The 25,355-nt window shown below is 41.1% G+C and overlaps 1 protein-coding gene across 4 annotated transcripts in view; it reads left to right on the forward strand.

The window, feature by feature from the left end:
* The first annotated feature begins 17,137 nt into the window (after window positions 1-17,137).
* Window positions 17,138-25,355, forward strand: part of KLHL8 (kelch like family member 8) — a 59,503-nt gene continuing 51,285 nt past the window's right edge. For 3 of the 4 annotated variants that reach the window (XM_025386682.1, XM_025386684.1, XM_025386685.1), the window contains exon 1: window positions 17,138-17,359. The gene's annotated coding sequence lies outside the window, so the exon portion shown is untranslated. Of the gene's footprint in view, window positions 17,360-17,489; window positions 17,723-25,355 lie in introns of those variants that run through there. The other variant, XM_025386683.1, reaches the window with a different exon arrangement.

Here is a 25,355-nt window from a genome sequence, read left to right on the forward strand (position 1 = left end):
CTGGGATTTTTAGCAATGGGAAGAACATGTGGCACTTGGGAAGTTTGTTTCACATCTGTTTTCTTCTTGTTGCCTTCCCACTATCAAAGTGTTTGGGATTGTTATTGTCATCTTCACTTTAAAATTAGACACAATACAGGCGGGTGCGGTGGCTAATGCCTGTAATCCCAGCGCTTTGGGAGACTGAAGCGAGTGGATCACCTGAGGTCAGGAGTTCGAGATCAGCCTGACCAACATGGTGACATCCTGTCTCTACTAAAAATACAAAATTAGCCGGGCATGGTGGCACATGCCTGTAATCCCAGCTACTTGGGAGACTGAGGCAGGAGAATCGCTTGAACCCGGGAGGTAGAGGTTGCAGTGAGCTGAGATTACGTCACTGCACTCCAGCCTGGGCGACAGAGTGAGACTCTGTCTCAATAAACATAGACGCATACAGATAAATTAAATGACTTTTCAAAAGGTACGCAATGAATAAAAGTCTGGGCTGTGATGAAATTTTCAGTCCCCAGTGTTCTAAAGTTATGTTATGCCCTTCCTTGAGGTTGCCTCCCTTAAGGTGTCGATTAAGAAATCAAATTCGTAGGCCATGCGTGGTGGCTCACGCCTGTAATCTCAGCACTTTGGGAGCCCGAGGTGGGCAGATCACAAGGTCAGGAGTTCAAGACCAGCCTGGCCAACATAGTAAAATCCCCGTCTCTACTAAAAATACAAAAATTAGCTGGGTATGACAAAAATTAGCCAGGCATGGTGGCGCGTGCCTGTAGTCCCAGCTACTCAGGAGGCTGAGGCAGGAGAATCGCTTGAACCCGAAAGGGGGAGCTTGGCAGTGAGCCGAGATCGCAGCACTGCACTCCAGCCTGGGCAACAGAGCGAGACTCTGCCTCAAAAAAAAAAAAAAAAAAAAAGGAAAAGAAAAAGAAATCAAATTCATACCTTTTCCTGGTATAAAGTAGATATTTTAAGGTAGAAGGAAAAGTGACAAATTTTACATAAAACTCTAGAAGAGAGACTACTGTGGTTTGAACCTCGTGTCAAGGCTTACTTTAAGAAAGAGCCATTTCTTTCTTTTTTTTTTTAATACTTTAAGTTCTGGGGTACATGTGCGCAACATGCAGGTTTGTCACATGTGCCATGTCGGTGTGCTGCACCTGTTAACTTGTCATTTACATTAGGTATATCTGCTAATGCTATCCCTCCCCCTCCCCCCACCCCATGAGAAGCCTTGGTGTGTGATGTTCCCTACCCTGTATCCAAGTGTTCTCATTGTTCAATTCCCACCTATGAGTGAGAACATGCGGTGTTTGGTCTTCTGTCCTTGTGACAGTTTGCTCAGAATGATGGTTTCCAGCTTCATCCATGTCCCTATAAAGGACATGAACTCATCCTTTTTTATGGCTACATAGTATTCTATGGTGTATATGTGCCACATTTTCTTAATCCAATCTGCCATTGATGGACATTTGGGTTGGTTCCAAGTCTTTGCTATTGTGAATAGTGCCGCAATAAACATACGTGTGCATGTGTCTTTATAGCAGCATGATTTATAATCCTTTGGGTATATACCCGGTAATGGGATGGCTGGGTCAAATGGTATTTCTAGTTCTAGATCCTTGAGGAATGGCCACACTGTTTTCCACAATGGTTGAACTAGTTTACAGTCCCACCAACAGTGTAAAAGTGTTCCTATGTCTCCACATCCTCTCCAGCACCTGTTGTTTCCTGACTTTTTAATGATTGCCATTCTAACTGGTGTGAGATCGTATCTCATTGTGGTTTTGATTTGCATTTCTCTGATGGCCAGTGATGATGAGAAAAAATCAGTGATGATTTTTTCATGTGTCTGTTGGCTGCATAAACGTCTTCTTTTGAGAAGTGTCTGTTCATATCCTTTGCCCACTTTTTGATGGGGTTGTTTGATTTTTTCTTGTAAATTTGTTTAAGTTCTTTGTAGATTCTGGATATTAGCCCTTTGTCAGATGGGTAGATTGTAAAAATTTTCTCCCATTCTGTAGGTTGCCTCTTCACTCCGATGGTAGTTTCTTTTGCTGTGCAGAAGCAGAAAGAGCCATTTCATTCGCTTTTTTTGGTTTCTATTTCTACCAACGGAGGCAGAGCGCTTCGTCGGTACTGCTATTTTACCAATATATTCCAGCAGAGGGCGCTCCAAGCATTTTACAACGTTTCCTATGGCTCCTTCGATCCCCGCCCCGCCCGCGGCCCGCAACATCCCTGCTCTCGTCCCAAAGACTTACGTTTTGACCTAATTCTTCTGGTGCCAAGTCATTGAAAGGTCCTGTTTGCCCCTCGGGGTGTATTAGGAGCTCGTAGGGTTTGAGAGATACACTGCATTTTATCACACCTCTCCATATTCAATTCAGTAGGTCATATTTGAATATGAAACATAGAGGATAATTTTCAACGATTGATTTGCTATAGTTAGAGATCATGCTAGGTGATGATTAAATGATAACAATTATGCTTTTTCTCCACTCTGCCCCCCAAAAGTGTAGTTTATTCAATTCATCTCAAATGATGACAAAGGGATTTTTTTATACTTTCTTCATTTGCACCTCGAATGCAGTCATGTGTTACTTAACAAGATTCTGAAACATGCATCACTTTGTCTTGTGAACATCAGGGCTTATACAAGCCTAGATGGTATAGCCTATTGCTTATGTGGTCTAATCTATTGCTCCTAGGCTGCAAACCCACACGGCATGTTACTGTACTGAATACTGTAGGCAACTAGAATACAATGGTATTTGTGTATCTAAACATAGGAAAGGTACAGTATAAATACGATATAAAAGATAAAATGTGGTACTTGTATAGGGCACTTACCCTCAATGGAGCTTGTAGGACTAGAAGTTGCTCTGGGTGAGTCAGGGAGTGAGTGGTGAGTGAATGGGAAGGGCTAGGACATTACTGTACACTATATAGACTTTACAAAACCTGTACAGTCAGGCTACACTATAAATAAAATATATTTATTTATGCAAATATTTATTCTTTCTCTGGTAATAAACTAACCCTAGCTTACTGTAATTGTTTTACTTTATAAACTTTAGAACTTTTTAAACTTTTAGACTCTTCTTTAATATCACAACTTCCAATGCAAACACACTGTACAGCCGTTCAAAAATATTTTCTTTCTTTATATCTGTATTCTATAAGCTTTTTTATTCTTTTCTTTTCTTTTTAAACTTTTGGTTAAAAACGAAGACACAAGCACACATTAGCCTAGGCCTACACAACATCAGGATCGTCAATATCACTGTCTTTCATCTCCACATCCTGCCCCACTGGGAAAGTCTTCCGGGGCAATAACCTGCATGGAGCTGTCATCTCTATGATAACAATGCCTTCTTCTGTGATACCTCCTGGAGGACTTGCCCCAGGCTGTTTTACGGTTAACTTTTTTTGAAATAAATAGGAGTATACTCTAAAATAGCAATAAAAAGTATAGTAAATAAACCAGTAACGTAGTCATTTCTTATGAAGTATTATAGAATGTACATAATTGTATCTGCTATACTTTTATACTACTGGCAACACAGTAGGTTTGTTTACACCGACATCACCATATGCACATGAGCATGAGCAATGCATTGTGCTAGGACATTCTCATGGATATGACATCACTAGGGGATAGGAATTTTTCAGCTCCACTATAATCTTTTTTTTTTTTTTTTGAGACAGAAACTTGCTCTGTCGTCGCTAGGCTGAGTGCAGTGGTGCAACCTCGGCTCACTGCAACCTCCGCCTCCCCTGTTCAAGCGATTCTCCTGCCTCAGCCTCCTGAGTAGCTGGGACTACAGGTGTGCACCACCACACCCAGCTAATTTTTTGTATTTTTTAGTAGAGACGCAGTTTTACCATGTTGGTCAGGATGGTCTCAATCTCTGGACCTTGTGATCCGCCCGCCTCGGCCTCCCAAAGTGCTGGGATTAGAGGCGTGAGCCACCGCGCCCGGCCAGCTGCTCTATAATCTTATGGGACCACCCATACATGCAGTCCTTTGCTGACCAAAACATCCTTATGTGATTTATGATTGTACTTTAAAGTATCCCTACATCTACAGTATGGACCCAGAACTCATTCTACTCTAAATGTAGTTCTTCATCCAATAATTGAACACTGATTGTGACAAATAGTTGACTCACTTGCATTTTTGGTAGTTTATGTAAATGTCTAAACAGTGACAAAGAATGCGTTGTCGAGTGCTTCTAAAAGATACACTTAGCCTGAAATTAGTATTTTTAAAAATAGTGTTTAAAATAGAAAATCAAACAATGAAAAAAGAAAATGGAAAAATATTTATCAAGTATCTTCAATCAAGATTGTGTAGGCATAAATGATAACATGATAAAAATTTATTTTATAAAAAAACCTAGGCAGACCAAAGACTTAAATATACAATGTAAAATTCAAAATTTTAGAAGAAAATATCTTTATGTCCCAGAAATAGGAAATATTTCTCAAAGAAGATATAAAAGAAACTCAACCCACTAAGTAAATAGGTAAAATCTGATCAGTTTGATTACATTCTTTTATTTTTATTTTTATTTTTTGAGACAGAGTCTCACTCTGTTGCCCAGGCTGGAGTACAGTGCACAATCTCAGCGCACTGCAACCTCTGCCTCCCAGATCAAACCATTCTTGCGCCTCAGCCTCCTGAGTAGCTGGAACAAAGGTGCATGCCACCACGCCCAGCTAATTTTTGTCAGGGTTTCACCATGGTGGTTAGGCTGGTCTTGAACTCCTGACCTCAAGTGATCTGCATGCCTCAGCCTCCCAAAGTGCTGGGATTATAGGCATGAACCACACGCCCAGTCAGTTTGATTACATTCTCATCAAAAGCTACCTCCCATTGGAGTTTGAGATCAGCCTGGGCAACATGGTGAAACCCCATCTCTACTAAAAATACAAAAAAATTAGCCAGGCATGGTGGCCTGTGCCTGTAATCCCAGCTACTTGGGAGGATGAGGCAAGGAGAATTGCTTGAACCCTGGAGGCGGAGGTTGCAGTGAGCCAAGATCATGTCACTGCACCCCAGCCTTCGCGACAAAGCGAGACTCCATCTCAAAAAAAAAAAAAAAAAAAAAAAAACATTGGAAAGCAAGATTATCAAAAGATATCACTAAAAAGTAAGACAAGTCACAAACTGGAAGAAGATATTTAATACTCACATAATGTGCAGAGGATTACTATTCAGAATATTTAAAAATTACACCTAAAAAAAATTGAAAAAAAAAACCTAATAGAAAAATGGACCAACATATTGAACATGGATTTTACAAAAAAAGAAATCTGAATTGGCAATAAATATATTAAACATATTAAAACCTCATTCATAGCTAGATAAGTGCAAATTATGATCACAAGATTAGGGAAAAAATTAAAACCACAAGATACTATTTTATGTCTACCATTGGTATAAATTTAAAAGTCTGGTAAAACCAAGTCTTGGCCAGAATGTTTGATCACTGGAGTCCTCAGAAAACTTCCTTAAAAGTGTGCATTGATATGACAATCTTGGAAGACAATTTGACATTTTTTAGTTACACCAAAGTCATGCATATTGTAAAACCAGCAATTCCACTTCTAGAGAAACTCTTGTATTTGCTATGTACCCTTAGACATATACACGAGTGTCTATAGCAGCATTGTCTGTAATAGTAAAAACCTGGAAGTAATCCAAGTATCCATCAACAAGATGAGTAAATTATGGTATATTCATATGATGCAATAGTATGTAGCAGTGAAAAATGAAGAAACCATAGCCATGCGTATCAACAAGGATGAATCTCACAAATACAATGTTGAATAAGAAAAGCAGATTGGAGAAAGATACATACAGTATGATTCTGTCCATTTAAATTTCAAACTCATGCAAACTAAATGCAAATAGGGTACAACTACAAAGAAATAAATGAGAAAAATAAATATCACATTCACATAGTGTTTACTATGGGAGAAAGAGAGATGTGTTCGGAGAAGAGCACACAGAGGTAAGTGCACAATTCTATTGAATTATCCTTTTTAAACATGCATAAAGAATAACCTCATATACCAGTAAGTATAGGAAATGTATAATTATTTTTAAATATTAGAAACATTATTAGCTTTGAAAGGGAGATGTCATCCTAATAGAATTTGGTATGTTTATGTTAGATCCATGGTTATAGAAATAAAGTATTAGGAGAAAATTTGTGAGATAGTGTGAACAATAAAAGTGGACAATCAACCGGGCATGGTAGCTCACACCTATAATCTCAGCACTTTGGGAGGCCGAGGCAGGCGGATCACTTGAGGTCAGGAGTTCGAGACCAGCCTGGCCAACATGGCAAAACCTCGTCTCTACCAAAAACTACAAAAATTGGCTGGGCGTGGTGGTGCACACCTGTAGTCCCAGCTACTCGGGAGGCTGAGGCAGGAGAATCGCTTGAACCTGGGAGGCGGAGGTTGCAGTGAGCTGAGATTGCACCACTGCACTCCAGCCTGGGTGAAAGAGCGAGACTCCATCTCAAAAAGAAAAAAAAAAAAAAGGTGTTTGTGATTTTCCCCAGGTGGATCAAAAATGTGTTTAGATATCATGAAAGCAAAGAACAAGGAAAATATTGGGACATAGAAGTTATATCCAGTAAAGCACATCCTTGTACATTCCTGCCACAGGTCAGGTGAACATTACTGTTCACAGATGGGGTTGTCACATCATTCTCTGCCATTCTTCCGCAGATGGCGTGTTAAGGCAGAAGGCTGGTACTCAGCACCTGCCTGTCTTGGGTTGGGTTACCCCAGAAGCAAACCCAGACGTAAGGATTTAGATTTATTAATAATTAAGTCAGGGTATTTCATTTGGAAAAGGATCCCAAAAGGCACTGGCAGAAGAGGAGGGAAGAGAGAAAGAAAGGGAAGAAAGCCAACGAAGGGTATTGTTACCACACAGATTCCGTGGAGGCCGACTGGGCTTACTCCCCGGTGAAACTGAGAAACCAGGCAGAATGCACCTCAGAGTTGCCCCCACCGGGCAGGTAAGGCCGCTATGATTTTCAGACACCAACTCCCTTCAGTCACTAGTTGAAATCTGCTTTGGGGGAGGGGAGAGAAGACAAACTTCCCAGCACTTCTAGCCTGCCCTGCCGGCCAGGGCTACCCAGACAGAGAGAAAAATCCCTCAGGTGAAGGGCTGGAGATTTCTCCAGATGGAAGTCCACATTCCACGTGCATGCTACATGGCCCTGATGTCAGGAACACACATATTGACACGTGCAAAATGCTATGCACAAAATCCTAACATCTAGGCTTCTGGTTCTTCCTAATAACTGATTTTAAATGATTCTTTCCATAATAATGTGAAGGTGTAAGCCTGTCCTGGAGCAGGTAGGGAGTGGGATAAAAAGTGAGGGGCAGGAAATGAGAAGATTACAATTCTGATCACCTGGTCTGTGCTTAACACTGCATTAGATGCTGGAAATAGATTTGTAACTCTTAAGCTGTGGTCCCCAGAGCTAATAATATAATGGGTACTTATATACACATGAAACATTTAAGTGGTAATAAAAGATGTATAGATTGTCAGTGTGAGTGATACAGATAAAATGCTAACTGAGGAGAGAGGCATTTCTATGTTTAAAAGTGGGTCATACGTGGTACTCTAGACCAGACTAGAGGATTACCTGACAGTTGGAATGAGGTGATCTAGGTGATACTCCCAGCCTGAACAAAAACGTTAATAGCAAGGGTGCTGTTTGTCTCTCCAGATCTCTGCAGATTCGTCTTCACCCTTCTCCACCTTGACTGGTGCCAGAAAACTGGATATTATGGATGAAATTAACAGACATCCTTGTCCCCTGGCTTCCAGCAGTTATATTGGGGGTGGAGGTGTCACTTGAGGAGGTCAAAGGGAAGGACCAGGAGATTGGGGTGTTTCTCTCTCAGCTCCCTTCTTTCAGGGTTGTCACGAGTTAGTTGCTTTCCTTTATCAAGAACTTAGTCAAGAGGTGCTCTACATACAGCTTCCTTTCTCCAGGTTCCAGGAACTGCTCTCTTACTGGCTCAGAAGTACTGCATTATTCCTTGCAGCTGACTCTAGAATCTGTTCACACCTTTATTAAACTCTCCTCAAATTGCTGAAGTGTGCCATGAGTTTTCTGCCAGTGGCCTGACTGAGAGGGTGGGAATGAACTTGAGAGGAGGGAGGAGTGAGATGTTTGGCAAAACTTGAGGAAAGGGCTCATGTTGAGAAGGGAGGGAGGTAAAATGAATATTCTTTTATTTTTTATCTAAAGAAAAAGGGTAGGTGGTGGCGGGCACCTGTAGTCCCAGCTACTTGGGAGGCTGAGGCAGGAAAATGGTGTGAACCTGGGAGGCGGAGCTTGCAGTGAGCTGAGATTGCACCACTGCACTCCAGGCTAGGCGACAGAGCGAGACGCCATCTCAAAAAAAAAAAAAAAAAAAGGGTAGGCCAGGTGCAGTGGCTCACGCCTGTAATTCCAACACTTCTGGAGGCTAAGGCAGGTGGATCAATTGAGGTTAGGAGTTCAAGACCAGCCTGACCAACATGGCGAAACCCATCTCTACCAAAAATTACAAAAATTAGCTAGGCGTGGTGGTGCGCACCTGTAGTCCCAGCTACTCAGGAGGCTGAGATAGGAGAATGGCTTGAACCTGGGAGGCGGAGGTTGTGAGCCAAGATCGCACCACTGTACTCCAGTCTAGGTGACAGAGTGAGACCCTGTCCCCCCACCGCCCCCGCAAAAAAAGGAAAAAGACATTCCAGATTTGAGGACCATGTTCTGAGGGAAGTTTTAAAAGTCTGGGCTGATGTATAAATGGCTGCTTGCCAATGTCCATGCAGCAAAGGTGATCACATATTATCTGTCCTGAGCTCTGCTTGGCCTCATCTGTTTTCTATTCAACAGTTGCGAGCATAAAGGAGGAGTTTTTGTGTAGAACCTCTACAGGTAGGCATATATCTAATTACCCTCTGGCCTTCTATAATTCAAGTCTTAGTGATGATAAAAGGAGCAACTGAAACCTTCCAAGTAGGCTGAACAACAGGCTATTTTATTCTAATAGTCTAGTTTCACCTGTGAGGAAATAGGCTGAAAGTTTTTCTTCTGGTTCTACTTCTTTGAAAAAGAAATGCAATTACAAGTTTTTAAATGTAATTTTCCATGTTCAATGTTGGCTTGTAAACTCCCAAAGGGAATCACTTAGCCAGAGGACCTGAGAATTTGAGCTTCTTTCTGTACCATCTGTGCAAAGATTATGGGTACATGAGCAATAGATTGTGGCTTCATGACCGGTAGCAACCATTTAGGGGAAGGAATTACATCACCTAAAAAAGGTTGCAATATGACCTCAAAGTATTTTCTTAAAGTTTCTATGAAAAATGGTCAAAGTGTAGGGAAGTAAATTCACATACCCTGTCTGATTATTCAACCCTAGTTTATCTCTCAATTGGTGGTTTTTATCTGCTGATCTCTTCATGACTCCTGACTTTTGTACCTTCTTTCTCCACTGACCCAGTAAAAGAATAGGCCTAAATTGCTGATTAAAAAGTAGAGAAAGCCTGAAAGGCTGGGCAGTCCACTTGGCAATTTGGGAGCAGTCATATTTGTTCCAATGCCAATATTATCCCTTTTGCAACTGGAACTTCCAACGCCTCCAGGTCTTTAGCGAGACTGTTTTGGTAGAAGCCACCAATCAAGTATAATACTGTTGTGCAATCCAATACTAACCGCCCAAAGTTAGTGCCGACTCCACAGGTTAAGGGCATAGTCCCTGAGAAAACTGCCTTTGCTTCAGATGCAAGCAGCAAGTTTGGGAGTCCTCAGACCACCGTCAATTCTGAACCAATGACTACAAATTCAGGGGCTCCCTGGCCCCCACAGGTTTAATAATTCATTAGAATGACTCACAGAACACAAGAAAGCACTATATATACGATAACAGTTGTGTTATAATGTTAATAGATACAAATCGGTATCAGCCAAATGAAGAGAAACATTGGGTGAGATCTGAGAGGGTCCCACACGCAGAACTTCCATGCCCTTTCCTCATAGAGTCAGGATGTGTTGCCCTCCTGACACATCAATGTGTTCACCAACCAGGAAGTTCCATTGAGCTTTGGCATCCAGAGGCTTTTTTTTTTTTGAGTTTCCTTTATGTGGGCATGAGTGATTGAATTACTGGCCCTGTGAACCCAAACTCCAGCCTCCTACCCTCCTCAGGGATCAGGAGATCAAGCTAATATCAAATGGCAGAGAATATAGAGGGTTGCATAATTTACTGTAATGTAATACACATGCACCTCTGCATGCTCTTAAATCAGGTTTAGGTCTGGCTATATAAAACAAAAAGCCCTGACACAGTGGCTTAAGCAAGATAAAAGCTTATTTTCATTGCACAAAGGTAGGCAATCCTGGACTGAAATGATGGTTTAATGGTCCTCAGAGACTCAGGCTCCTTCTGTCATTCTTCCATCATTCCATACATGATTTCCAAAGACAAATAACTTATTTATTTATTATTTAGACACGAGGTCTGGATTTGTTGCTCCAGCTGGACTGCAGTGGCGTAATCATAGCTCACTGCAACCTCCGACTCCTGGGCTCAAGGGATCCTCCCATCTCAGCCTCCCAGGTAGCTGGGACTACAGGTACATACCAACAATCTTGGCTAATTTTTTTTGTTTTTTAAATTTGAGTAGAGACACAGTCTTGCTGTGTTTCCCAGGCTGGTCTCAAACTCCCAGACTCAAGCATCCTTTGTCTGGGCTTCCCAAAGTGCTGAGATTACAGACATGAGCCATGGTGCCCAATCTCTACTGTCACATAACTCTGTGGTCCAAGATAGCTGTTAAAACTCAAGCCATCACTTCCAGGAAGAAAGAAAAATAAGAGAGATACTCTAAAACTGGATTAGTAAGCAGCCATCCCCAAAGTCCTGTGCAATAGTTACACCTTTTAGCTGGGCTTACAGCCATCCCACTAAAAATATTGGAGTTCTCCTTCTAAAGAAGAAGGCAAAAAGATGCTGTTTAAGCAGCTAGCAGTGTCTGCCATGTTGCATTTATTTTCATTTCAAAAAATAAATCAAAAAATAAACTTTTCAGATTGAATCTATAATGAGAATGTGAAGGTGATATCAGAAAACAAATATTTTATATATAAATATTTATATATTTATATTAAATATTATGTATTCATATTAATATTAAATATTATATTAAATAATATAAATATAATAAATACATTAAATATTTATATATATATTTTTGGGGGGACAGAGTCTTGCTCTGTTGCCCAGGCTGGAATGCAGTCACGCAATCTCGGCTCACTGCAACCTCTGCCTCCCGGGTTCACGCAATTCTCCTGCTCAGCCCGGAAGTAGCTGGGACTACAGGCGTGCACTGCCACGCCCAGCTAATTTTTGTATTTTTAGTAGAAACAGGGTTTTGCCATGTTGGCCAGGCTGGTCTTGAACTCCTGATCTCAAGTGATCTGCCAGCCTTGGCCTCCCAAAGTGCTGGTATTACAGGGGTGAGCCATCCCGCCTGGCCTAATATAGAGCTATATCTTAATGAAAGAAGTACTTTTCACAGACATGGTACATTTGGAATACAAATTGCAGTGGAAACACAATTACATTTGTTTCACTGTGCCAATTTCTACCATACATATGGATACAATTTTGGTCAGAAGTATGAGGCACAGGTTTTAAAAATAGTTACTGAAAAACAAAGTTTCTCTAAATGTGTTTTTTTCTGGTAACTAAAGTCACAGTTTTTGAATGTGGTAGGGATGAAGGCAAGTTGCTCTCATTCTGTCATTTTTCATATTGCTCCGGAGAGAATTCCACAGTTTCCCCACATATTCAGCCTGAGAATTCAACCCTATCTAGGCAGGTTCATGGGAAATGGAAACTGATTAGACTTGGGTATGATGGCGTAATAAAAGTAAAATGCTAAACATGAAAACAAACAAACAAAAAATAACAACACTCAGATTTCAAAAGTCACCAACACTAGTAATTTTCAAAATAAATTATTTAGTGCACCAAGAGAACTAGCAGTGGTCATAGCAAGGATGATGCTTTCTGTTTTAGCTTCACCCACAGACCCACCCACAAACTACCTAAAACAGATATTCAGTGGAAACAGTAACTGTGTGCCTGCCATGTAAATATATCTTCAAGTAATGTCCTCTAACCCAGAGCTGCATCCCTACTCCTTTCATTCAAAGTTTTAACTCAAATTCTGTCTTATATAGATATGCAACAGAGATCTTATGGCCCTAAACCCTGAAATATTTACTGCCTGACCTTTGGCAGGAAGTAGTTACCGAATGGTTGTTTATTGCGCAAAGTTGGTATGCATCCATTTATCGTCCAGGTATTTATTAAGCATCTATACATCAAGTACTATGCTGTTATTTTCTGTTTAAGGAGATTTCAGACAAATGAAAGATATAACTTCTTAAAATGCTCACTAAGTGCTACTTTAGGGGCAAAAATAAGTTGTACGATGAGCATATATAGGAGGCAGTAACCCAAAACTGGAGAGGGGGGACTGTAACCAAGAAAGCCTTCCTAATTAAAAAGTTGTCTAAGTTAATACTAGATGATTAGAAAGAGTTCGCCAGACAAAGGGATAGAGGGAACAGCAATTACAAAGACCCACAGAAAAACTGGGAACTTTAAATATTTCAGAGATACTGGGTGCTGTGACTTGAGCCTTGTAATCCCAGTCACTCCAAAGGCTAAGGCAGGAGGATCTCTCGAGGTCAGGAGTTCAAGACCAGCCATGGCAACATAGCAAAATCCCCCTATCCCCGCACCCCACCAAACTCCACCTCACCCATCTCTTTAACAAAATAAAGACAAAAACAAAACAACAATATACATCAGAGAAATATATCAGAAAATGGTCAGCAAAGGTTTAGAGATAAGGTATGTCAGGCTGATGGCATGGGTAGTGGATGGAAGAACTGTCATTAATTTGTTAAAATAGCACAAGTTGAGCCACCAGCCTAAGGTCAGAAACCATAGCCATCCACACGTGTGTCTTAGGATAAAAGGCAGGAAATGATTGTTGAGGGAAGCTGAAGTGCCACAGTAAAGACTGGTTTTGTAGGAGGGTGATAGGATAGGAGTCAAGGGATTGGGAGGAAATGTAACTACAAGCCAGTAACCCTGACCTGGACAGGGAGGTAGTGGTCTTGCTGGTGGTGTTCAGGCTCTTTAAGTATGTTTCCATAGACAAAGAACCTTAGCAACTCTTCCGGGACCTGCTCTCTGCTTGCAAGCTTTGCCTCCCTAGCAAATGAAGATAAAATAGCCTTCTTTATTAATCTTTCCAAATCCCTCTGCAAGCCACATCTGAAAGTCTTCCCCCCCTTCCCCCTTTAGAGAAAGAAAAATTGTCTGGCTCTGTCATCCAGGGCATGAGCCACCATAGCCAGCCCACATCTGAAATTCTTTTGATGGTTATAAAGCCTTTCATCCCAGGATTAAAGATAAAGACTTAAAATGCAAATGTTGACCGGCACGGTGGCTCACGCTTGTAATCCCGGCAATTTGGGAGGCCGAAACCCAGCTACTCAGGAGGCTGAAGCAGGAGAATCACTTGAACCTGGGAGGCGGAGGTTGCAGTGAGCCAAGATCGCGCCATTGCACTCCAGCCTGGGTAACAAGGTGAGACTCCGTCTCAAATTAAAAAAAAAAAAAAAAAAAAGCAAATGTTGATTGGGGTTAAAATATTGCAATTTTTTCTGACTAAAGTACAGTCATAGAATGAACAAACAGATATCAGATCCTTTCCAGTTTTAATTTATGGGACTTTGAGGGAAGGGAAGGAATTTCTTAGATCCATACTTATTATAGGCTAGTCTTGCTTATTCTAAAATGGAGCTAGGGAGGAATGGGTAAAAGCTAAGAAGATACTTTTCTGATTTAGGAAATGTGTGTTTTGTTTCAGTTGAGGTATATCCTGTTTTGTAAGATACTGTATATATTTTTTAAATAATTATTTGAGAGCATCGTTATAGATATATCACTTTTTAGGGAAAGATGTACCCCTCCCGCCCCAGTTTATAGCTATTTGGTTTAAAAATTTCATTTAATTTTCAGAATTTTTGCCAGACTCCTCTACCCCAACAAAAAGCTCTAGATTGGGTGTACCTTAAGTGCTCCCCAAACCCCTGGCCACCCCATGCATGCCTTTTCCTTATTCACTGTTTAATTCTCTGTCTGCCAGTCTAGATCCTAAGTCTCCATGAGAGCAGGAACTATTCAGTTTTGTTTACTGCATATTTCCCAGTTTCTAGCTCAGTGTCTGGTGCTCAAAAAAATTCTTCAATAAATAGATGATAATATTGAAATATTATGTGTATTTCTTTGATTTGTTAGTAACTACAAGTAGTTTATTGTGTGTCAATTAGCAGAAGAAAAAGAGCCATTCTGCTTTTTTATATGCATTTTTAGGAGTTACCATGATCTTATTACAAGAAAAGTGGCTGGGAGTGGTGGCTTACACCTGTAATCCCAGCACTTTGGGAGGCCAAGAAAGGCAGATCCCTTGAGCCCAGGAGTTTGAGAACCAGCCTGGGCAACATGGAGAAACTCCATCTCTACAAAAAAAAAAAAAAAAAAAAAAATACAAAAAATTAGCCAGGTGTGGTGGTGTGGGCCCGTAATCCCAGCTACTCGGGAGGCTGAGGTGGGAGAATCACCTGAGCCAGGGAAATCAAGACTGCAGTGAGCCATGATTGTGCTACTCACTGCACTCTAGCCTGAGCAACACGGTGAGACTCTGTCTCAAAAGTAAAATAAAATAAAATAAAAGCTTTGGCTATAAAAAATAAAATTTCTATTAACATGGTCTTATTAAATACATATTGTAGGCCGGGCGTGGTGGCTCATGCCTGTAATTCCAGCACTTTGGGAGGCCAAGGTGAGCGGATCACTTGAGGTCAGGTGTTTGAGACCAGCCTGGCCAACAAGGTAAAACCCCGTCTCTACTAAAAATGCAAAAATTAGCCGGGCATGGTGGCAGCCGCCTGTAATCCCAGCTACTGCGGAGGCTGAGGCAGGCGAATCACTTGAACCTGGGAGGTGGAGGTTGCAGTGAGCCGAGATCATGCCACTGCACTCCAGCCTGGGCGACAAGAGAAAAACTCCGCCTCAAAAAAATAAAATAAAAAAATAAATAAATAAGTAAAATACATATTGGATTTTGTGTTAATAAAGGGAATAAAGGGAAGCTTTCCCTTTTCCCTTGGAAGGTTCACTGAAAAATCAACTGTCAAATGGCAGATTAATAGGAAAAAAGACATACAAAATTTATTTTAACGTGCATAACACAGGTAGATTTCAGGAGAATGATTACCCAATAACTCAATGGGATAGAGACGTTTATATACTCTTCTTTACAGGGGAAAGGGAGATTGGCGAAATGTGGCAACTTAAGGTATAGTAAAGGACTTTTAGGGGAAAATGAGGAACATACAATGGCCTGGGAAAAAGTATGTTGGGCCCATAGAGCAGACAATAGTTTGTGACAAAAGTCTGTCCAAGAGTGTTGACAGACTTCAGTCTTTCTTCCTCCACTATGAGTTAAGTAAATGAAAACTCAGATAAGGCAATTATATTTGTGTTCCTCTTTGGCAGGTCTGGTTTCTAGGCAGATAAGAGAAATTCAGAGGACTTCATTTGGTGCTTTGGGAGAGACAAAGAATTGAGAGGCAGGAAGGGTAGTAGGGAAGGTAAAAGAGACCGTGAAGCTGCTTCCTCAGTTCAGTGCGGCAAAGCACCATATTTGGTTTCTGAGCCCCAACAATTTTTACATCACCTTCCAGATACATTTTATGACTTTTCTTCACTGCATACTTCTTTAAAACTCATCTTACTCTATTTTTCTAAAGGTATTTGCATTAAATGTGCAAAATACTAATGCTCTAAAGAGGAATATTTTGAAATATTAAGAATTATTTATATTTCAATGTAAATAAAGTGATTTTTTTCTAGAAATAAAATTTCAAATTCAAATAGTTGTTTTGGGTGTTTATAGAAGATGCATATATATACATACAGATATGTATGTTCATTTCTATTAAAATCAATGTGCTAATGTTCATATGTGTTAATAAAGGTCCTAGGATTAAATTTATTCTGAAATAGACTCCTAAGATTGTGAAAGTTTAGTCTGGCAAAAGACACATTTAGGGGAATATCATTCTTTAAAAAACTTTTGTTTTTTTTTTACTGTCTCTTGATCTCCCGCCTCACGCATTCCACTTTATTAACACTATAGAAAAATTGATTCACAGCATTTTTACTTGCACTGTTTTATTTTATTTTATTTTTTATTTTGACGGACTCTTGCTGTGTCGCCAGGCTGGAGTGCAGAGGCACAATCTCAGCTCACTGCAACCTCCTACTCCCGGGTTCAAGCAATTCTCCTGCCTCAGCCTTGCGAATAGCTGGGACTACAGGCACGCACCACCACGCTCAGCTAATTTTTGTATTTTTAGTAGAGACGGGTTTCTCCATGTTGGCCAGGATGGTCTCGATCTCTTGACCTCATGATCCGCCCGTCTCGGCCTCCCAAAGTGCTGGGATTACAGGCGTGAAGCCACCGCGCACTTCCACTGCTTTTTAGCAGCGAGCTCTCAGGTCAATCAACTGCTTCCTTAGGTTTACAAACTGTGGGTGTGTATTTGTAAACACAAGTTGTTTTGTATATCCTTGGTAGAACACGTGGTGAAAGTGACACAGGAATAAACGCAAACCTTTTTTTCCCCTTCTTTTTTCAAAGACATAAATCCCAGGAACACTCACAACCGCAGAAGGGGATTTGGTGGACATAAAAAGAAACTAAATTTTGTACTGCCACAGAAGTGAAGCATGGATAAGCTCAAAGGTATTCATGCAGTGTTTTATTTCAAGATTTGTTACGGGGACGTCCGCCACGCCCTGGTCCGCCTTCACCAGGCCGGGCAACACCGCGCAGTCCCTGAGACCCCGGAGCCGCGGGGGCGAGGTCGTGGGGTGGACTCCGGGAGGAGGTTACGAGAACCACACTTCCCAGAGTGCCGTGCGCAGCCCCGCGCAGCCTGCCCCGCCCACCCCGCCCCGCCCCCGGAGGCCGCCACTCGCGGGGGCTGAGGTGAGAAGACGCCAAGCGCCCGCCAGGGCTCTGCGGGGCAGTGCAGAAGAGCGCGCCTCCGCCGGGTGCTGGCGCAGGGCTGGTGAGGTGCCGCTGAGGGCGGCCGGGGCTCCGGGAGCCGGGTAACGTGGCTGCAACCTTAGCGACACCAGGAAGAATAGAGCGGACGGTCGAAAGATCGAGGTAACGGGACGCTTGTCTCCCCTCAGTCCCCTCTTCCTTTGTGCGGTGCCGTCCGCTCGCGCGGAGCCCTCCCTCACCCCAGCCCCGAAGTCGCAACACTGTCTGGTCCCGGATCTCTGGCGTGCGAAGGAAATTCGAGCCCTCGTGCACCAACCGAAACTCCACAGCTGAGAGGGCTTGGGGCCTGACAGCAAGAGCTCCAGCCCCGGAGCTCCCTTGCACGGCTTCTGTCGCCCCCATTGGCCGGAGGAGCAGGATTACGCTCCCGGCTCCCGGAGAGGAGCCCCAGCCTCTGGCTCTGTCAGCCTCGCCGGCGCCTCCTTGGCTCCCTCCTCCCGGTCTTTCGAAGAGGGACCCAGGCAGGTGCTTAGCGGGGTCCAGGGAGAGGGCAGGCACTGTGCGGCTGGCGCGGGTTCGGGGCCCCGGGAGGGCGGCCGGAAGCCCCCTGGAGCCGCTGCCTGCGGGGGCGGGGCGAGTGGGCCACCTCCGGCCCGCGCCGCGCGGGGACGAGGCGAGGAAGGCACTTCCTCTCCCCACTCGGGGGGCTTGCTGGCCGCGCTGGAGGTGCCTGCCCGGGCGCGGCGGTGTAGACTTTGTGGAGAGTGCCTCCTGGTGTGGAACCAGGAACCGCAGCCTCTTTCTAGACGCGCAGCCGCCGGATGGAGTTGTTACCGAGACGATGACAGCTCTTTACGCCTTCCACTCCGTGCTGGGCTCAGTTGTCTTGCTGGTTTCTTCAGAGAGCGATTTGACTGCATAACTTGAATTTTCTACGTGCCTCGTGCTTTACTGGACTTGCACTGTTTTTCCCTCCTGACAATGTTTAATCGGGTGACTTTTCGTAGAAAACGTTCGGTGTTTTCATCTGTGTTCATGGCTAACTTTATTTTTGACTCTTTGCCCTAAGCTAATGTCACCAGTTTAGAGGGATGCTTTGGGAAAAGGTCCTTAGAACCTGGGTTGACATAAGTATTTTATCTGCTGGTTGCACGTTTTTTCCTTTGCATTGTTTTTCTCCCATACAAGATGGTAATTGTTGGACTCTCGGTGTTCTTTATCCTCTCTCTAGAAGGAAATCCTCTTCCCGCAACTTTCTCATGTTCTGGCCCTGCGGTACTCTTGGGTACGCAGAGGACTGCTGCTAACACTGCTGGCACCTGGAAAGCTGCTTGGAGATGGCGGTGGCATTAAGCTGCTGCTTTTCCTCAGACTTCCTCCTGTCACCCTCCTTAATTTGTCAAACTGACCCAGTTCAAACTTCAAACTTTTAGTCACTTTATTTATTTAGTCACTGTTTTAAAAAATTGCTTTCAAGATACCAAATTGCCTAAGCCTAAATATAAAAAGAAGTGTCTCAGGGGCCAGGTGCAGTGGCTCACGCCTGTAATCCTAGCACTTTGGGAGGCTGAGGCGGGGGGATCACTTGAGGTCAGGATTTTCGAGACCAGTCTGGCCAACATGGTAAAACCCCGTCTCTATTAAAAATACAAAAGTTAGCCGAGCGTGGTGGCACATGCCTGTAGTCTCAGCTACTCGGGAGGCTAAGACAGGAGAATGGCTTGAACCCGGGAGACAGAGGTTGGAGTGAGCCGAGATCATGCCACTGCTCTCCAGCCTGGGTGACAGAGTGAGACTCCATCTCAAAAAAAGAAAAAAACGTCTCAGGATACTCTATTCAACTACATATGAGCACTTAGCTTCATCCTTTTAATTTTTAAAGCTGCCAATTCTTTTAGCGTTTGATAAGATTACTGATAATTGGTTAAGATTATATATTCTGTAACAATTGCACATTTTTTGACAAACTCAGTTCACATTCAGTGAGGGAATTTTTTAAAAACAGTATTTCTTCATTCATTAAGAAGAAAGTTGGGGCTGGGCGCGGTGGCTCATGCCTGTAATCCCAACACTTTGGGAGGCTGAGGCGGGCGGATCAAGAGGTCAGGAGATCAAGACCATCCTGGCCAACATGGTGAAACCCCGTCTCTACTAAAGATGCAAAAAAATTAGCTGGTCGTGGTGGCGCGTGCCTGTAGTCCAAGCTACTCCGGAGGCTGAGGCAGGGGAATCGCTTGAACCTGGGAGGTGGAATCTCCTGATTGAGATCACGCAACTGCACTCCAGCCTGACAATAGAGCGAGACTCCGTCTCAAAAAAAAAAAAAAAAAAAAGTTGGGTAAATTTTGATCCCACCTGCTATTTTGAAAAATGAATTTTATTTTTTAGAGCAGTTGTAAGTTCATAGCAAAACTGAGTGGAAGGTATACAGATTTCTCATGTATCGCCTACCCCTACAGAGCCAAAATCCCCATCAGAGTGGTACATATATTACAGTTGATGAACCTACATTGACATATCATTGTCATATCCACAGTTAGGGTTCAGTCTTGGTGTTAAACATTCTGTGGGTTTGGGCAAATAACATTTTTGTTTTTATTAAGAACTTTTGAGAGTTGTAGAGAACTGAAATGGATATTGTCATTTAAAAAAGATTAAAGAGACTATTGCAGACATCTTAAACTTTAATTTCAGATAGTTTTTGTGTTTTATAAATTGAATGTTTAAATTTTTGGTTACTTATATTGGAATTCCCAAAAGAGACATTTATTTTTGTGTTTTAAGAACTAAAGGGCCCCACGTGGTAACTCACACCTGTAATCGCAGCAATTTGGGAGATCGAGGCAGAGGATCGCTTGAGTCCAGTAGTTCGAGACCATCCTGGGCAACAAAGTGAGACCTGTCTCTATATTTAAAAAAAAAAAAAAAAAAAGTCAGGCTCGGTGGCTCATGCTTGTAATCTTAGCACTTTTGGAAGCCAAAGCAGGCCAATTGCTTGATCCCAGGAGTTCAAGACCAGTCTGCACAACATCACGAAACCCTGTCTCTACAAAAATAAATAAATAAATAAATAATAAATAAATAAAAATTAGCTATATGTGGTGGTGTGCACCTGTGGTCCCAGCTACTTGGGAGACTGAGGTGGGAGGATCACCAGAGTCCAGGGAGGTCAAGGCTGTGGTGAGCCATGATTGTGCCGCTGCAGTGGGCCATGATTGCACCACTGTACTCCAGCCTGGGTGACAGAATCAGAGCCTATTTCCAAAAAAAAAAAAAAAAAAAAAAAAGCGAGAGATGAGGGAGGATAAATGTTTCATAAAATAAAATGTTGTTTTCAATCGCTAAAATTCACTTGACCATGTCTTTCTTTTTTTTTTTCTGAACAAAATGTTTTTTATTAACCAAAAAACCGAGGGAGTTGAGCATTTTAAATAAATAAATTTTTGTTTACTCATGTCAAGATGTGTCTACAATAAAAATGTCACCCATTAGTCTGTTTTTAAAAATTCGGTTTTCTCTGTTTTGAGGGACTTTTATGGAAGCACCAGACTATAATAATGTTCTGAGCTCCCTTCTGGTTTACTACACAATTCTCTATTAGAATCCCAGATCTCCGCTTATTGGCTGTGTGAGCATGGCAAGTAATTTTCTAAACCTCTTTCCTTAGCTGTGGAAGGGGGATAAAAATAATACGTACTTCTGTTTTACCAGAATTGAGGATTATTTGGTGTTGTATGTGAAAGCATTCTGTAAGTTGTAATCAACTATAATATGCATTGATATTACTAGTCACATGCTGCATTTAAAAATGCTGCCTGTACAAATTATTTTCTGGTGGATATTGCTACGTAGATACTGTCAGCTGCTTTTTTTTTTTTTTTTTTTTAATGGGTTGGTCATCCAAGAAAGTATATTGTTTGGTTTGGTTATGAATGATTTAGTTGGTTCTTATGAGTCAGAGAGATAATTATGGAAGAGGGTTGGAGGGACCTTGGGAAATTTTCTACTTCATCTCTCTGACTCTTAACCTGCATCTGTTAGCGTGCGAATAAATGGTCTTTCAAGGGTCTGTGAACTCTACTATTTATACTTTTCTGGGGAGAAATTAAATGAAAATTTGTACTTTTCTGGGGAGAAATTAAATGAAAATTTTACTTTTCTGGGGAGAAATTAAATTAAAAGAGCAACATGATCTTGTTCCCACTAAAGGTTTAGGAAACCATTAGCTTCAATGATCTAGGCAAGTTTCTTTAGTAAAAATGTTAGAGATTATTTTTAAAATTAGTTTTTTGTGGAAAGGAAAGAGAAACAGCTTATATTGCGGAAAGGAAAGAAAACAGGTTATTTTTGAAGCACTGAGTGCCTGTTTTTCTTCCAAAGCTAGAAGTTGGTATTTATGATACACTACCTTTATATGAATAATAGTGCTGCTACTTCTACCTGGAAGTGGTACCTTCATTATGATTAGGCAGATATTGTCTACTCCTCTCTTCTTCCCCACCCCCAGCCTTGATGGGCAATACAGTGGGGCAGAGAATGGGACTTTAATACAATCCAGCATGTCGGAATATTATTTAAAATGCCAAAAGATAATTTGGCTTGTTTATTCTAAATTTGGATGTTCTTTGTTTTCACAACAAAACACCCAATGTTAAAGAAAATTAAGTATTTAATCTTTCAAACTAGATGATGATATATACATAATCTGTTGTATATTTCTTGTATATCATAGAGTATAAAATTATGTTAAATCCTAATTGATTATCACTTTGACTTTTAGTATTTCTAGTTTGGAAAGATGGATATGTATGTTTTCAAGAAATTTACAGTTTGCTTTTGTAGATTATATTATAATTTGTAATTTTCATTTATAACATTTAAAACTTATTTGCTTTTTTGGAATTTCTGAATCAGATATACTTTTAAACCTTAGTTTATTCTTTTAAGAATAAGAATTTGGAATTTTGCCCTGTTTTCCTTGTATAATGATTGCTGGGCTATAAGGCTTTACAGTGTAAAACCAAGTTCTGTTCTGGATCAGTTACCAGTAGCATTCCCAAGGCTGGAAGAGTATGAGGTGGATCCAGTGATGGTATACAAACTTGTGAATGAATCTATCAAGTAATGTCTTTTTCCTTGAGTTTTTTTTCCTTTGATATTAATATTTTCATTTAAATGTTTTTTGGAGTTCAAGGTTCTAAACTAATATTTGGGAATTTATAGAATAAAGTAGCAGAAGCATGGTTCTTTGTAAAAATAGTCTGAGAAGTCTTAAATAGACCTCAAAGATTAGCAATAGAGATGAATGCCAGTATTGCAGCATACTTTATATGTAAATGATAAGTCACTATGTTGGATCTTTAGTTATTTTAATGCAGAGGATTGCTTAACTTTAATAATGAAAGTTTGAATTAAGTTAATTAGATATGGAAAATAAAAGGGAATAATTTCAGCAAAAATTTTACCTATGGGACTCCTATCATTTTAAGATCAGTGATTTGTATGGGTTCTTCTACACTTAAACCTTTAAACTTCTGGCCAAGTGGGGTGGCTCACATCTGTAATTCCAGCACTGTGGGAGGCCAAGGTAGGTGGATCACTTGAGGCCAGGAGTTCAAGACCAGCCTGGTCAACATGGTGAAACCCTGTCTCTACTAAAAATACAAAAATTAGCTGGGCATGGTGGTGCACAGTTGTAATCCCAGCACTTGAGAGGTGGAGGCTGGAGGATCATGTGAACCCAGGAGGAGGAGGCTGCAGTGAGATGAGATTGTGCCACTGCACTCCAGCCTGGGTGACAGAGCAAGACTCCGTCTCAAAAAAAAAAAAAAAAAAAAAAAAACCTTTAAAAATTCCTGAAACATTTCCTGTATAGGGAGAATATTATTAATACCACTATTTTGGTTCTCATTGTCATTTACACATAGGCACCTCCATACGGAGATAACATTAATTCTGTCTTTGGCCTAGTTATAAGAGCTTGGGCTTTGTAGTGAGGCAAGTCTCTTTTGAATCCTGGACGTTGCACTTCATAGCTATGAGGCCTTGGGTAGGTGTCTTAACTTCTCTGAGTCTCATTATCCAAAGCTGTAAACAAATAGGAATTTTACCTTTTTCAGTTATCCTGAGGATTCAAATGAATACATGTAAGTATTTAACTCATGGTGACAATTATATACATATATACATATATCTGTTATGTGCCACTTTGTTAACTCATTTAAGCTTTATAGCAATCCTATGAGGTTGGTACTTTTATTTTCCTCATTTTTACAGATGAGGAAACTAAAGCTAATAAAACATTATGTAACGTAACCAATATTGTACAACGAATATACAACTAGTAAGTAGATAGAAGCACCCAATTAATGCTGGCTGTTGTCATTTTACAAAAAAGATGACTTAGGGTATTATCATCTTTTCTATGGTGGGTTTCTAATAATTGCAGTCTCATGTAGAGCATTATAAAGCATATTTTATTTCTTTGCTGGAAAAAAATGTTGATTGCCGGACTGTGTTCCTGACCAAAGACTCAGGATCACATAATTTGTAAAAGTAATAACATTTGTTTATTGAATGCTTACTGTGTACTAGATGCAGAGCTAAGTACTTTATATACATTACTTCACTTACCCCTCACAGCAACCTTAGAGCCGAGGCTCAGAGTAATTTTAAGTAACTTGCCCAAGGCTGCACAATTAACACCGAATCCCAAAACTGTCTAGCTCTAAAGTCTCTGCTGCTAGCCACCAGTTTATCTGCCTTGTGTCACATATGGCTGACAGATTTCTCTCAAAAGCAAGGCAACAACTTCTATAATTTTAAACAGCAAAATGTGCTACTATAATTTTGAACGAGAAGGAAACTGATTACCTGCTGCCTGTAGGCTAAACCAAGCTTGCTGCCTGTTTTTGTAAACAAAGTTCTATTGGAACACAGCCATGCTGTGTTCTTTTAAAAATAAAGACACTGAGACCCAGAGAGATAGGTAACTTCCCAGTAATGTAGCTAGCTAGTAGTAATCTAATGTCAGTAACTATGTTAATAAGCCTCTGAAAGTCCGCTGATCCCTGAATCCCATGCTACCCACTAAACTCTGTGTAAGATCAGCAATGTGCTCCATTCAGAGCGTCGGTCCCTGGTTGGCATAGCTATCCCTTCAGTAAGTATTCAGCTTTGTGCTTTTCGTTCAATTTCAGACATCCAGTGTGAAGTATTCCATACTTTGATACTTGGCAACAAATTATTGATAAATTAATTTTTAGTAGGCCTTGTTATCTTAAGTACAACCCTGTCACTTCTCTGACATTCTCAAGTAAAAATAATGAGTAATATAGGCCCCTCTTAAGGTTCACGCATGTAGTTCGCATATTTAGGTAAAATTCAAGATCTTTCTTTTACTACTTTATACTAGACTTTTAGAGCACTATGACTGTGATAAACTAAGTGGCCCAGTTCAAACAAGGAAATGATTACTGTAAGGTATCAATGGAATTCCGTTTTAATAAAACAGATCCCAAAATAAACATCCTACAAAGTATTCAATGTAGTGAAAATGTTGCTTATAGACCCTAGAAATGACATTAGTATTTAACAAGCAGACTTTGATAATAGTAGTATCTAATATTGCATGTATCATTTAAGGATGGGGATACACTCTTAAGAAACATGTTAATAGGCAATTTTGTCATTGTGCAAACGTCACAGAGTATACTTACACAAACCTAGGTGGTATAGCCTGCTACACACCTGAGCTATGTGGTGTAGCCTGTTGCTCCTGGGTTACAAACCTGTATAGCATGTTACTGTACTGAATACTATAATCAATACTGTAACACAGTCGTTACCTATTTGTGTGTCTAAACAGAAAAGGTACAGCAAAAATAAAGTGTTACAATTTTATGGAACTATCATCTATGCATTGGTCACCATCATCATGACCAGAACACTGGTCATGCAGCACATGACTGTAAAGACTGTAAGTGCTATTGTTAAGAACAACTTTTTTTTTTTTTTTTTTTTTTGAGATAAGGTCTCACTCTGTTGCTTAGGCTGGAGTCCAGTGGCAAGATCATGACTCACTACAGCCTTGACCTCCCTGGGCTCAGATGATCCTCCTACCTCAGGCCCCCGAGTAGCTGGGACTACAGGTGCAAGC

Source organism: Theropithecus gelada, chromosome 5, assembly GCF_003255815.1.
Source record: "Theropithecus gelada isolate Dixy chromosome 5, Tgel_1.0, whole genome shotgun sequence".
NCBI classification, from domain to species: domain Eukaryota; kingdom Metazoa; phylum Chordata; class Mammalia; order Primates; family Cercopithecidae; genus Theropithecus; species Theropithecus gelada.